Genomic DNA, 15,530 nt, shown 5'->3' with positions numbered 1-15,530 from the left:
CACGTAAGATATGCTTTAAGAAAATAAAGTTTGACACTGGTTTTAAAATAAAATGCAGTTGAAAATGAATCGATCGTAGCAACAATGGCTGCTTGTTAATTTAAAAATGTAAACTGAACATGGGATTAATGGCTGCTGGCTGCTGGCCATGTTACAACGTACCGAACAGAAGTCGGCCATATTGTACACTCGTGTATTGGTATTGATGCAGAAGTTATTGTTTAAGGAAAAGCACTGATAATGAAATGTATCACTGAAAACTGCTACGCGCGAAAGAAATACTACAGAATCTACTGAAGAGCTAATACACTGAATTATGCGTCTGGTCAAGCCTGCCAATGCACAGATGCTGCGTCTTACCTTATTTTGCTTGAAGCTTCATTGCGTCTTCCCGCAAAATTTTAGAATTGGAAAATATCTTCAGATTTTTGTTATTTCTCATGTATTCAAGTCCAGGTCCAGAAGGTTGATTTTTCACATGAAACAAAGAGAACAATGTAACAAATGACAAAATAACAAGTCCGACACGCAGTCGCCAATATAAAATAAATAAAATAAAAGAAAATAAAATATTAATTATTAATTATGTATGATAGTGATTGGTTGTAATTAATATTTGCTTATCTGGAACGTGGACGTTTAATTATTTGGTATCAGACGCTTGACAATGGCTTTTTCGTAAGTGCAATGTTATTCGTAGTTGACCGTGAAATAATACTCAAATAATCGGACTTCGTATTTAAATCATTTCCGAAGACTGCAGTGGTAGGTGCGGACTCAAAATCTAAATCTCAATATTAGAATAATTTGCCAGCCATGTCAATACATCGTACAGAGGTGACTGTCTACTAAACATAAAAAAGTTTACACAGTTAGTTAAATCAGATATATTCAACGAATAAGCCTACAGTTAAATAATTCAACTTACTTTCATAAATATAAATTCTTTACAGAATCGAGTGCCTAGTAAGATTGCAACTCGCAGTGTTCTTATATAACATTAAAAATGGCGGTGTGCCAGTTAATAACATATACGTGCTTCCAGCCTCAGCTATTTCTACAAGACCTCCTCCTTCTTAATGAAACATAAGAGTGTCATAATTGTATTTTGTTTTATCAGCGGCATAGCGCTGCAGTTCTGTGCCATAGGCTTTATTTATTTGTCAGAGATTAATTATTAAGATTTCGCGTTTCCGAGGAAACTCACGCACGGCATGCAAATGTGCCTTTATAACTGGTTCATAATCTCAAAAGCGACACATAAAGATTAAGGTATCTACGTGTAACTTACGCACATTCTGAACGCTTAGTGGTTTGTTATCCCTCTGCAGCCCACCAACTCAAGGACTCTTGTCCTGAAGGGCTGTCTCGATAGTTGACAGCTGCGAACTATACGAGTGGGCTGACTGCATTGAAAACAGACAACTTCTGGAAACCAGTTGTGTACAGTAATTAGTGGTTGCTCACTTTCAGCTGTTTCCCAAAGATTATAATTTTACAGATAATGCTATACCGGCAACCCGAATACTTTCGATGTAAGTACACAGCCCTTTTAGCATTCCTTGTATTCGAAAAACACACTCATTAGTCAGGTCTTCCCTCACGCAGACATCCATCTGATCCTGAAAAATTCTATTATGAAAATCAGCTACTGAAATCCCATTCTCAGTACATTCAGCCACCATCTTATTAAGAAATTCTACAGCCACCGGATACAATACTTACAAGATAAAAACATGGGAGAGATATAAAGCAGCTCATGCTCTTCTAATAATTACGAGAACTATTCAGCAAGTAAGTTCCAATGGGGCGCGAAATGCAAACAACAGTGAACATCAGATGAGGCTTTCCACAGATGTGTTGGCAGTGTCCATAGTATTCCCGTCTATCGCGTCATGTCGCTCTTTTCAGTTCTGAGCGCACAGTGAGCAAGTAAAGATGCTTGGAACAATAGTGTCTTCAGCCAAGTATGAGGCACTATATTTCGACAGATAACACTTGTAGACACCCTATAAGTTCTATAGACAATAAATATACGATGGATTTTACACTTATCGAAAATTACCTTCAGTATAGACTTACAAACAAATTTGAGACCACACAGTTATCAAGAAAACATAAATTTTTTGAACAGACAAAATGTATATATTACAGGTGAACAAACCTTTAAGGAGTGACATCATAGAAATAGCCATATTAATTTCAATGACGAACCAAAAGAGGAAAATTAGAAATTGTGCAATATTGTTAAATTATTAGTTAAATCATCTTTTAGAGCTTTATGCCCTACCCGAAAACTTAGGAGACAGATACACGGAAATGCTTACCAGTTTTTGTCAGTTCTATCCCAAATAGAAAATTGCTAAATTTTAAATATGGAAATCGCTTCGTAATTTTGAATTAAAAAGCATAATTGATTCACAAAACTGTTTCCATAATTACTTTTATTACTTGTAAATCCTGATATGAAATTTAAAACCTATGTGTAGAAAAATACAAAACCGCAAAACACCTGTTGGAATATCAGAGCGGAAAACATGCTGAAGTCAAATTAAGTATGCCATTCTCAACACAACGTAAACATCATATGGTGATAAGTAATTAGCAATACTTGCTGTAACCATTATTCTCAATCTGTAAGTTTCAATTTTTTTTAGTTTTTGTAATAATATTGACCTGTGTCAAAAGCTTCGAAACAAAATTCAGAGTAATAACTCCAGCCTGAACCTGGAGGCTTCACGAGGTCTTTGACGTCTCGAGAGAGACGACGCACGTGGTTCTCATGGATGGTAGGAAGTGGACGTGCTTTGAAGGTCATTCTAAAACCTGTTGTCATCACTAAGAAATGTGAATATTGTAACCAGTATCAAAGTGTTCTCTGTGGTGTCACCGCCAGACACCACACTTGCTAGGTGGTAGCCTTTAAATCGGCCGCGGTCCGGTAGTATAGGTCGGACCCGCGTGTCGCCACTGTCAGTGATTGCAGACCGAGCGCCGCCACACGGCAGGTCTAGAGAGACTTCCTAGCACTCGGCCCAGTTGTACAGCCGACTTTGCTAACGATGGTTCACTGACAAATTATGCTCTCATTTGCCGAGACGATAGTTAGCATAGCCTTCAGCTACGTCATTTGCTACGACCTAGCAAGGCGCCATTATCATTTGATATTTATCCTGTGATGCATGTACCGTCAGACCGATGTTCACCAATCCAGAAGCTCCGTACTATATTTACTAGAATCAACTCCTTTAACTGTTCCAGACCTCACGCCAGCCTGCGTGAGCTTAAACGCGTGCCTTTCCGTCTCCCGTCCATTGTGGATTGGCTGTCTTGCCAGTCCACAACATTATCAGAGTTTGGAAGTAAACTATCTGGTGGAAAATGACATCATGGCCAAGACTTTTTATTTAAAGACAAACGTCAAACCTCTTATCAGAAACTGTTTTTGTAAACTTTAAGAAGAAGCAGTAGCTCATCATCCTGAGAGACATTGCCCAAAACTTCAAAAAGTTAATTATAAATTCAGGTACAGGTAGCGACTGGAGCAGACAGAGAAAGCCACTAGACAGGAGGAGATGTCGTCGTAGGTACAGCGTGCAGGAGGACCCTCCTTTGTCCGATGCCTATTGCTAGGCCTCAGGATGGAGGAGATTCTGTGTCACCCTTCCCTGGTCTCCTCCCAGATCGTCTCGATTGCCATATGAACACTAGTGTATGAAATGGTGATGTGAAGACCGATTCGAGGTGTTATAGTGTGACAGTAACAGTGACACGGTGCAAATATCGAATAAGAAAAGGGTCTTCTACAGGAAGATGTATTAGTATTAAATTTTGCTTAGAGGGATTTTATATGGTACTGTTATAAATTTATGTTTTTTGAAATCAGTACTGTTAAGTATTGGGATAACTTCTAAGAATGATCCGAGTGGAGAACCACGAGATATTTGAATTTTAATTCGGCTTATCGATGTGAATTCGTATGAGACAGAGGCAGGATCGGATTGCAACGGTCGCGTAGCATTGCAGTGATGGCCACAAAAACTCAAGTCACCGGTGGTATGGACACTGGGAGGGCTCGAATGCTGGTGGAGTTACAAAACTGTTTCCTAAGCAAAAATACTGCACACTGCGTACTACGATCTGCTGGGAAAGTCAATGGGAGTGTACAACGACAGAGGAAAAATAGTGCAGGAGAATGCTATGTATCGTTCCCGTTAGGAAGTAGTAGAAATTCCATCAGATATACCTCAGAGAGTGTCTCCCGTGGAGGAATCGATGTTAAGTCGTTAAAGTATGAAAAGCATTACCAGTTTTTAAAGTGAATGGGATGGCGTTACTATCTCCCAGACTAGTCAATAGAAGAGGTGACGCACCACTGTTAGAGAAGAACTCCGCTCGCCGTTATGGCACATAAGCTTCGATTTCGCGCATTTTACGTATCAGCACATAGAGTTGCATAGGAAATGATTTTTTTTTTTGGTATTGCTAAAGTATACTTTGGTTTGTGACTTAGACGATGTCAGACAATGCGCAATTCTTGTGCCAGGCATGATGGCATCACCAGTTTCATGCCAGTGGATTGCACGCTTCGACTATTATAGTCTGTACTGCCTGAGTGTTGTGATTTTATCGTCGCTGATGATCACTTAGTTGCAACAGTGAGGTTATGTCATACTTTTGCGTGAGGAGAATACTAGGTTATTCGATGCCAGAAATTCCTACACTTTGCTGGCATTGTAATTAGACGTCCTGCATTGCACGTAGCAACAGTCATATGCTGCATAGCATAGCGGATTTATTTATTTGCAACGTGCCTCATTTGAGACTTACATGTATGCTCTATCTGTGTGTGTGTGTGTGTGTGTGTGTGTGTGTGTGTGAGAGAGAGAGAGAGAGAGAGAGAGAGTGTGGGGAGTGTGGTGTAATATTTTCGTTGTATGATGACGATGGCGGTGAGAGCATGGAGAGGGTAAAAATCGGTGTCAGCACATAGCCGACTACTTGTACCAAGTACCAAGGAGGTGGCCAAGCGTCCGCAGCTCGTGGTCGTGCGGTAGCGTTTTCGCTTCCCGCGCCCGGGTTCCCGGGTTCGATTCCCGGCGGGGTCAGGGATTTTCTCTGCCTCGTGACGACTGCGTGTTGTGTGATGTCCTTAGGTTAGTTAGGTTTAAGTAGTTCTAAGTTCTAGGGGACTGATGACCGTAGATGTTAAGTCCCATAGTGCTCAGAGCCATTTTTTGGTTGCCAAGCTCAGTGTCGCCACCTGACCGACGGGTCAGCATCCACAGTGTCACATGACCTCACTTGCCCCCCACTTCATGCGGCATTGCAGAGAGGTTTTGTGTTTAAAGCTGGACATTGGCAGAAAGTCTGTTGACCAGGAAATTTATGCCACCACCTCTCTTCCCGTTGAAGGCCGAATACTGGCAGTGAATTTTTTTCCCATCACCAGGATTCGAACCGGCTTACCACTGGGTCGAGTGCCACCGCACGGGCATGCGTTAGCGACCTCGGCTGTGGAGATGGGCGATGAGTAAAAGAGTTCTCACAGTTTAACAACGTAAATTCGTGTGATACTAACTTCTTCTCGAGTATCAGCGTTGTGGAGTCGACAGTAAGAAGTTAGCGATCGTGTGAGCTCGGACACTGGGCCTTCACAGCGTATTAAGCTTTTGCCAGATTTACCTGTTATTCATTTTTGGGTGTACCGACTTCACTCAGAGTACTGTTATCGTAGCAGAAGTCATGTGGTGTAGCGGATCGTCCTGGCGGCTGCACTACAGGTAAGATCAGGTGAGTTTTACTTGTTGAGGATGTGCTGTTGGACATCGAAGAAGCAGAACCAGGTCTACAATTCACTAGAGCCATGCAGCCCTGTTAGTCTTCCACCGCTGGAAACGTGTAATTTTTTTGTCAACCAGGGACCGTTGGATTCCATCTCAGCTGAAGCAAAAATGGAAAACTAAAACGTACAATGTAAACTTATGTGTATGATCTAGGAACACCTAGAGTGAAGTCTGAGGCGGATTTGGTATAGGCAAGCGGAATGGAGCTCCCTGAAATAATTTGACTTGGTAGTGGGGGAGAATTTTAGAAGTCTCCACTTGGTAACACGAGAGAAAAGCAGGTCGGTACGCAACAGCTGGGTGGAAAGCCAACAAGGAAAGACTGCTGATGTTACATGCAATATGGCCAGAGGACAGAGTACATCGCTGCACATCATAACAGTTAGGAGCCCAAAGCTCCTGCATAGCAGAATGACGTCACAGAGAGAAGACGACTGTGCCGACCCCGCAGAGTGAAGTAACAAGATGCAAAACGGGCGTAAAAATTATGCAGAATACGACCAGTGGTGCTTCTGAAAGGGAAAAGCAAGACACCTTTCAGCTGCAGCTGAAGCCGTTGGAATGTTCACCAGTCAAGAAATGCAGGCCTATTGAAGTAATCGTCAGCTAGCAATAGCCCTACAAGCGAAACAAGTTCTTGCATAAATATTTGTCCTATCAGTGGCTTGGTCTTCTTGTATTCAGTTCGCAGCCCATCAAGCTGAAGACGGGACCTGTGTCGCTCCATCATCTGTCTGTTAAGGAAATCTTCGAACTCTGATGAAACAACGAGTCCTATCAGAAGATCTTTGTCACTGCAAGCCGCAGTGATGCCATTCGAGTCAGGCTTGATGGGAATCTGTGGGCGGCATCCACGATCAGGCATTCTGGACGCCTAACCAGCGGGACCATGGAGCTGCCAACAAACGTCATTGCAGAGGAGCGTGCCATGGTCCTCCACCTACCTTTCTTCCATGTAGAAGGCTGTAGTGCGACTCATTCCAATGTCGCACACTCCGTGCAGAGCTAGTGGGAGGTTACTGGAGCACCGTGTACGATGATGTCGTGAGAGTCCCCTGGTAACCCAGTGCCACAAGCTGCCAACACCTGAGTCAGCGTGGACAATACCAACTCAGCTGCGCCCAGACTGCCATGACGTCACAGGATGCTGAAAACGCGCCACCATAGCTGCAGCAGGTAAACGTGTGGGTGTCAGGACAGTCCACTGTGCCTAGCACCCTCCTACCTGCTCCTGTTGCTGGTGACTGTGAATGAAGATGACTTTACATATCAACAATAAATGCTTGATGATTCGTTAGCAGTCTTGGGCTCCGAACCGTCCACTACCCACCGAGCTACTGCTCACCCATGCCCGAGGAGCTACTTTCTTAACTGATCTTGACCTAACACCGTCACCTAATGAACCAACCAGTCCCCGGGCAATTGCAGAACTGCTACGTGGCGGTTTGATCAAGTTTTAGGGTGCGGTTCGTGTAAGTTCATAAAATAACTGAAAGTAGTCAGGAGAAGAGAATTGACATGCTAATCAGGTTAAGAATGTGGATAATTTAGTTTACTGGGTAGCAACGGATAACGACTTTATTAATATGTTCAAGTAAGTAGAGATAGTCCAATTTAACCCTTTTTATTAACCCTACCCAGAACCAACCGTTACTTTACAGTGACATGGTCTAATGCAGATCGCTTTTAACAATTCAGACTGACAAACGAGGATAGTGATTGGGTGGGACGTTCATAATATACTAGCGTGAGATTACCAGAATCTTTATTAACTGACAAAAGGCAAATCTCAATGAACATTTCATACACCCCAAGAAAAAATATACACTAAAAATTTGTAAAATGTGTATAGCCCATAAGCCTAATACAAATGATGTGACATAAAAATTGTCATCAGTTCATAACAATTTAATAATTTGTAATCAGTTACTAAAGAAACGTATTGTACTGTTTTAACCTAAATCTTAACGGGAAGAGAAATAAAGAATATCTAATATTAGAAACTCACTCTATTTTACAACGCTGCTGTTGCAATAGTGAGAAATGTCATCTTGAGATTTCCCGAGGCGAAACATCATCGATTGTCCATGAAGACGGGTTTGTGGAATGAAAAAGACCTCTCTACGTCACAGGATGCCAGCAGTACATGAGAGAGGCTGTTCTCGGTGATGTCCTCTTGCACTTTACACTTTAGTCATGCCAGATGTTTTGAACTTTTACCAAGAACTGCAGTGAACTAATCAAAAGCATATATCGCATCTCCATGATTGACTAGGAAAAATGATAGTTGCAACTGATTGAAGACATCCGCAGAAAAACGATCTAACCGTCAAATGTAAAACCTTAGAGGTAAATGTTGTCACCTGTTGCTGGGTACGGGAGCTATCAAAACTGACGTTTGCTCTCATCCCTTAATAACCTAGTGTGATTTTTAGTGGTGAGATCAATGTCATTTTTCATAGTTGCCGTACCCAGCAAGAGGTGACAACACTTATCTCTAAGGTTTTACTTTTGACGGTTAGACCTTTTCTCCGCGCATGTCTTCAGTTGTTCGTAGACTGCAGTTCCTTTACGATTTCTGGTAACATTCAAAAGCGACCACGTATATAATGCAACTTAATTTCTGTATCACTTGAGTTGAAACATTCTTGAGCAATCCCTATAGAAGCTGCGTCTTCTGGATCGAAACTATGTTCTATTTTTTTCACATCGCTCAAATGCTCAGCACAGTAAAATAGGTCTCCAACCACGAACCCAATAGTGTTAAGACAGGCTGAGAAAGCTTTGGAGCCACCTGTCTGAAAATTAAAACGCAGGCAAGTGCTTTAATGAAAATTTTGTTGACATTGGAAACAAGATGGTTCACTTCCCGAGACTGATCTAGCCGTTTCTGCTGCGCGGTGTAGCCCATCGGATGAAATGTATTTAAAATCTTGTTTCGCAGGACAGAGCGGATCAGGTTATGGTTATGGAAAGGGGCCAAAATCAGTTGCATAAAAGACACAAACTTTATTTACCTAAAAGCACTTAACCACACGTATCAAAAGGATTCAGAACAATACGGCTGAAAGTCTGAACACAAGTTATTACAATTGCTTTAAGGAATACAGGTGGCTGAAGGCCTTACTTAAAAAAGAAAATCTTACATAAATACTCGGCTGAAGGACACACACTGGACACAGAAGAACTGAGGCTTAAGGCCTATATAACAAGAATTTCCAATAGAGAAGAAAATTTAAAATGGTTTTAAACAAGTGAATTTTCAAATTTTAATTTAAGCCAGCTGAAGGCCTTGTCTTAAAAATATTTGGCACAAAAGCTCGGCTGAAGGCCACATACTGAACATAGAACAAAATGGTTCAAATGGCTCTGAGCACTATGGGACTTAACTTCTGAGGTCATCAGTCCCCTAGAACTTTTAACTACTTAAACCTAACTAACTTGAGGATATCACACACATCCATGCCTGAGGCAGAATTCGAACCTGTGAACGTTGCGGTCGTGCCATTCCAGAATGAAGCACCTAGAACCGCTCGGCCACCACGCCAGCGAACATAGAACAACTCACGGCTTAAGGCCTGGATAACATGGATTTCCAATAGAGCAAAAATCCCCTTTTCTTTTTTAAAAGAATTGGTTGAAGCAAGAATCTTCAGTTTTAACTTAAGACGGCTGAAGGCCTTATTTTGAAATTAAAACAAACTAAATTAATAGGCAGCTGAAGGCCTCGCACCTTACTTGAGACAAAAATCACAATCTAAATACAACAGAACAATGGTGCTCAGAAGTGTTCCAAGGGTTGGCCTGAGGAGTTAACTCTAACATAAGGCTAGGTGAGATACACAGCCAGGAATAAGATTAAGTAATCAGATGGCAACCCGACCCAGGGACTGCTGAAGGACCGACCAAAAACCTAATCAATTCCGCTTCGTCGACCAATGGCATGGCAATGGAAATTATCAACCGAGGACGAAGATACCAGCAGCACTACGTCTTCCAAATTGGTGTCTAAAAACAGCCAAGGCACAATAACCACTCAAAAATATGAACAACACCAAAGGCTGTCAAACTACATGCGGTATGGGCAGCATCAACACGGCGACAAAAAACGCACTGCGGAACACTACGCTAATGCCCACGCCGCAGAGGCTTCCTCGCTGCTCTGTCCCAGCCGACCGACTGCCTACTCCAGTACGCAGACAGCATTAACATAACTGCTCAGTCGAAATTACACGAGCTAGACACAGTTCCACCAAAACACTTCCACAAGAACTTGAACAATCGTAAAAGCAATCACTGTGGAACCACCAGGACGAATGACAAGTCGACACACACAGAGAACCAGAAGTGGCTGGCAACCAAATATACGTCATCTGATGAGACGACCGATCGAACGACCAACCAAGGTCATCCCCGCTCATGTGTATCAGCAATAGTCGGGCGAGTCATGGCTGTCTGGACCTCACTGCTGCTCCGTCCCGACTGCCTTAGGACGCACGACGACCTGGAGGCACTGTAAGATGGCGTGGTCTCCTGACCTTCATTTCTTACATATTCCATCCTCACAATCGTACTCTGCACATCAAGACTCTTTTTCGAACCCAAACTCGATGAGGTAGAGTCAATTTTGTATGAATTCACGTAAATGATATGCAAATCTAGTAAATAAATCGCAAGTGCACACACCTAGGTTGAAAAAAGTCGAAGATGGTGTACAGAACATGACAGCCACAGGAATTTTCGTTCCCAGCCCGCTGGGAAGACCGTCCCTTCAGAGGGCTGGGTCAACAACACACCTATTTTGGCCGAAGTGGCTGCCCAGAGAGAAGACAGCTTTTGCCAGAGTAAAGGGATAACGACCTCCGTGTTCGACTTAAAAGCAAATTCCATTGTGTGAGAGCGCCCAGAAGACGCAATTTTTCACGGACCGACTGTGTAGTTATGGAGTTCTCACAGGAGGACAGTATACGCCTAATGAGATGCTACAGATTTCCGTATGGGTCGACTTAAACGAAACATCATTCTCCCGTTTAAATGAGCAATGCTGATTGTCGGAATATTCCTGACGCAAAGAGCCAGTGGAGTGAGGGAAGACAACGAATGATATATTCTTTCAACTTTTCCAGAAAAAGGGGCCGTTCCGTTGTCGCTCTTGGAGTGGGAACACATAACGAGAGCGAGTGCACTCGTACGTGTACACAAAGAGAGAGAAGATCAAAGTCTCTCCTCAGTACTTCACTGGGAGAGCACCTCTGTCGTTACCGAATCGGACTGACACTCTATATTGAGTCGGTTGCGATTAAGCGTTTGTTCATTGTGTTGGCCGCCATACTTATTGTGCGGTGTGAACATGGACAGAGTACTAGTTAAACATCTGCGACCAAGTATTGAGTGGCATCTTGGTGGTAATCTGACCAGTGTACCATGCCAATAGTTAGCCTAGGGGCGGATAGGAGTCTTTGACTTCATCAAGGCATAGGGAGAGTATGATTGGTGAAGGTCAATCCAGATAGAAACAGATAGTTGTGTTATTTGCCAGCAGTGAGCAACGCAGGCAGCAGTCGTCGCAGCTCACGGTATTGTGCGCAACAGCATATGCGAGTCCCATCTGTCCTCCCTAAGAGTACACTCCACTACATTTCTTATGTGACAGCCTTAACCGTATCTAGACAAGTTATTCAAGCTGTGTAGGCATGGCTCTCAGCCATTCTGCCAAGTAAATAGCATTCCTAAAGAAAAGGGAGAAAAGAACCTTTCAATACTTTGTAAAATAATAGCATTCCTATCCATAAGAGGCAATCTACTGTTCCGAAAAGAATCCGGAAATTTATTATTATTTTATAAGAAAAAGATTCACTTGATTTCTCAGAATTTTTGTAGTAAATAATATTTTTCGTTTGTTTAATGTTTTTCTTACATTAACTAGCAATACTCCTGTACCCAAATATCCCACTAGTTATGTAAGAAAAGATATAATATTTTTGTGTCTTTTCCTTACAGCGGACGACTCCAGAAGATATTTGTTGCTGAATGTTTTTCAAGCAGTTCTTGTTGGTACATTAGGAGTGTCTGACTGACTCCTGTAGTAGTATGAGGTGGAAATTGTTTCTTGCAGAAGCCAAAGGGTACTTGTTGGATCAGTCCATTGCGCAACTTGACAGAATAAAACCCACACACTCACAACATTTGCTCGGATCCAACCATGCGGAGGGAAGACCCGCCACCCGACATCTCTGCACAAGGAAGGAACCGACCAACGTCCGGCAAAATGACCAACTAATGAGGCCCAGAAACGGTCCAAAGACGAAAAACACGTCGCCCGATGAAACGGCCGACCGAACGACCAACCACTGGTCGTTTCCGCTGCAATCTCCTTCCGTTGGACAGTGCATGCGTGTCGCAAGCGGTCGGCGCTGCGTCCCGACTGAACCCCGGACACACGACGAGCTGGAAACACTAGCGTTCACTTCAAACATAATACGACAGTGCTCTTATCGATACGGTTCAAATGGATCTAAGCACTATGCGACTTAATTTCTGAGGTCATCAGTCGCCTAAAACTTAGAACTAATTAAACCTAACTAACCTAAGGACATCAAACAGATCCATACCGAGGCAGGATTCGAACCTGCGACCGTAGCGGTCACGCGGTTCCAGACTGAAGCGCCTAGAACCTCACGGCCACAACGGCCGGCTCTTATCGATACGGGTTGCTGCTGCCATTCACGGACAGGCTAGGCAGCAACTTAGTGACGCCAGTAAATCGTATAAGAAGCGAGGCGACAGTTCCGTAAAGGGAATCTGTCTAGCAAGAAACGGAATGAACACGAGCCGCGCACGGCTCAGAATTAGTTTGGGGTAAAGAGCTTTGAATGCATTTGCTACTTTTAAAACGTATGAAGTATCATCTGTAAGAAATAACGTCACACTGTCATATTTTATATTGGCCATTTGCAAAGAAGCACGGGAACCGTTAAAAAATTTGCAATTGCAGCTTGATTTACCATTTTCAGTATCTGAATGTTTAACAGCTAAGTTTTGGATTTTATGCCACTGACTGCTGCCCTGCATACACACTACATTCAGCGTCTGTCGTCCCGCCTATTGAAACAGAAATGTTTCCATGTCTTAACGATTCCCGGATATCACGAATAACTTCTTTGAAATACTCGGTCACATACGTTTTACGAAGGATACATTCTTCAGGCACTCTTATGTTTGCAAGAATTACAAATACTGAACAAAATTCCTTAGCGCGTAAGTCACTTGTACCTCCAAGGACGGCGACCTATTTCCTAAATGACATACTTAAAAATTTTTGACTTAAAGCTGAAATTCTGGCTGTATTTTGTTTGTGTTTCACAGTGTTTCGATGTTGTGTTACTTGGAACTCTCTGTCAGAAGCAATTCTTCATTCACATGATAAAAAAAAATACTTGTTCATCTTCACAGATATCACTCCCGAACTTAGTAACGTCTTTACACAACACAGATGTCATGGCAGTTTCATTGGTGGAATAACAAAGCAAAGTATTATACACTCTGTGTTATTGCTTCTGAAGTGTGATCGTAACTGCAAGTAAATGCATGTAATTTGTCCGGTAGGTGTGATCTTATATCGTACTTCAGATGGTTCAACATTGCAATATGAAGTAGGGTAACTCCGGCTTCTGTTGAAACAAGGCTAAAAGATTAGCTTATACAATGAAATCGAACAACTGCAGTCACTAGTCGTCATTTCAAGAAAAAAAAAGAAAGCTATTGCATTTGTCAACCAACTAGAATTTTAAATACTGCAGTTTATGATTTTGTGATAAAACGTTATTTGATTATGAATGCGAAGTTCTATTTTGGCTAGATAAAGAACAATATTCCACTACTTGTAAATTTTAATAAATATGCATACAGAATCAATTTTCCCCAAAATATACAATAATACGCAATTTAAAAGTACTTCAGTGACGCCGGTCGGTGTGGACAAGCGGTTCTAGGCGCTTCAGTCTGGAACCGCGCGACCACTACCGTCGCAGGTTCGAATCTTGCCTCGGGCGTGGATGTGTGTGATGTGCTTAGGTTAGTTAGGTTTAAGTAGTTCTAAGTTCTAGGGGACTGATGACCTCAGATGTTAAGTACCATAGTGCTCCGAGCCATTTGAACCATTTTGAGCTTCAGTGACCACATAAAGGTGAGGACGGTAATTAATATTGCTAATGCCTACATTCAGTCTATTCAAAAGCTCGAAGCACTTTGCATACAAATCCGAGCTCTGATGATAAGACACTGCACTTTATTTTAGGTACATGTTAGTTGAGAGTATCATATGTATTACTGCACTCAGGATGAGCAGGTGATAGCGCTTTGGGGCAACACAAAATAAAATACAACACTTTTTATGAAGGTCATCTCCAGTCTAAATATTCCACGTTGCATAAGGAGGACTGTGTTAAATTGCCTACAGCAACATTTCCTCCCAATGCTGGCTACACTGCAGGCTTCAGGATGGCCGTAGCCTCCACTTTTTATTTAAGGGCGTTCCAACATTTCCGAATTCGAAATTTAAAATACCTTGATCAGAATGTGCTGTCTGCAGCTTTTGTAAGCCGCCTTTATGGATTGATAACGAACACTTGATGAGGCAAATACAGTTTGCAAAAATAGTCGTTTCTTTAAACGAAAATTTTAAACAGTCGCAGTGGTCCTTCTTATTCAACATAACATAAATTATCAGTCCCTCGTATCTACAATCAACAGACTACCCCAAAAATATATCTCTATCGGAGTTCCAGAGGCATGCCATACTATGCCTCTGGAACTCTGATAGAGATATATTTTGGGGGTAGTCTGTTGACTGTGGATACGGAGGACTCATAATTTATCTTATGCCGAATAAGAAGGACAGATATGCAGATGTGTTTGCAAGAAAGACATACAGACATCAATGAAAATAATTTCTCATTCGTGTTATTTAACAAAGTTTTCCATACGAGCAAATAGCAGACAGTCTTTGGAAAAGCCACCCTATTCATTTAGGAACATACCAAGCATCTGAAAGTCAGTTGGATGGTCACAAACGATCAATGGACAATGAAGGATGAAGTATTTCAGCACAAAGTGGCATAAGGATTTGAAAACAACACTTGGCTTAAACAACTGAAGCCCTCATTGCTTTAAATTCACTCAGTATGATCCCGACACACGATTACATTATATCAACACCAGCAGCAACTTCTCAAATCCTCTAGTCTAACAAAAAATAGAAATTTCAATCTTGCAATGAGCGCAATTAATTCCGCTGATCTACATCTCAAAGATGATAGTGAAAGACCAGTTCCTTTGTGTAATAGGAAGGACATGGTCTACTTGCCCTGAACACAAAGCATTCCCGCCAAAAATTGGAAAAAATCGTTTATCTACAAAATCATACGCATTTCCACAACTGAGTCTTCAATTAACACTCTGAATCTGCAATGAATAACGGTTGCTCAGAATAGCAGCACTCCTAAAGAACATTCCGCACATACAAATACCTTCCTTGTACCTATTACACAGTGAATAGAAAACATGTCTGTCTTATCTAGAGTCGTCTGCCAGAGTGCCATTTCAAATCTTCTATCATTATCTACGGGTACAGAGCAGTCGTGGGGGAAAACGACCGCTCCAAATAAGCTCATCACACCCTTGCCA

Source organism: Schistocerca americana, chromosome 3 (assembly GCF_021461395.2).
Source record: "Schistocerca americana isolate TAMUIC-IGC-003095 chromosome 3, iqSchAmer2.1, whole genome shotgun sequence".
NCBI classification, from domain to species: Eukaryota; Metazoa; Arthropoda; class Insecta; order Orthoptera; family Acrididae; genus Schistocerca; species Schistocerca americana.
The sequence above is the reverse complement of the archived record's forward strand: the minus strand, read 5'-3'. Positions refer to the sequence as shown.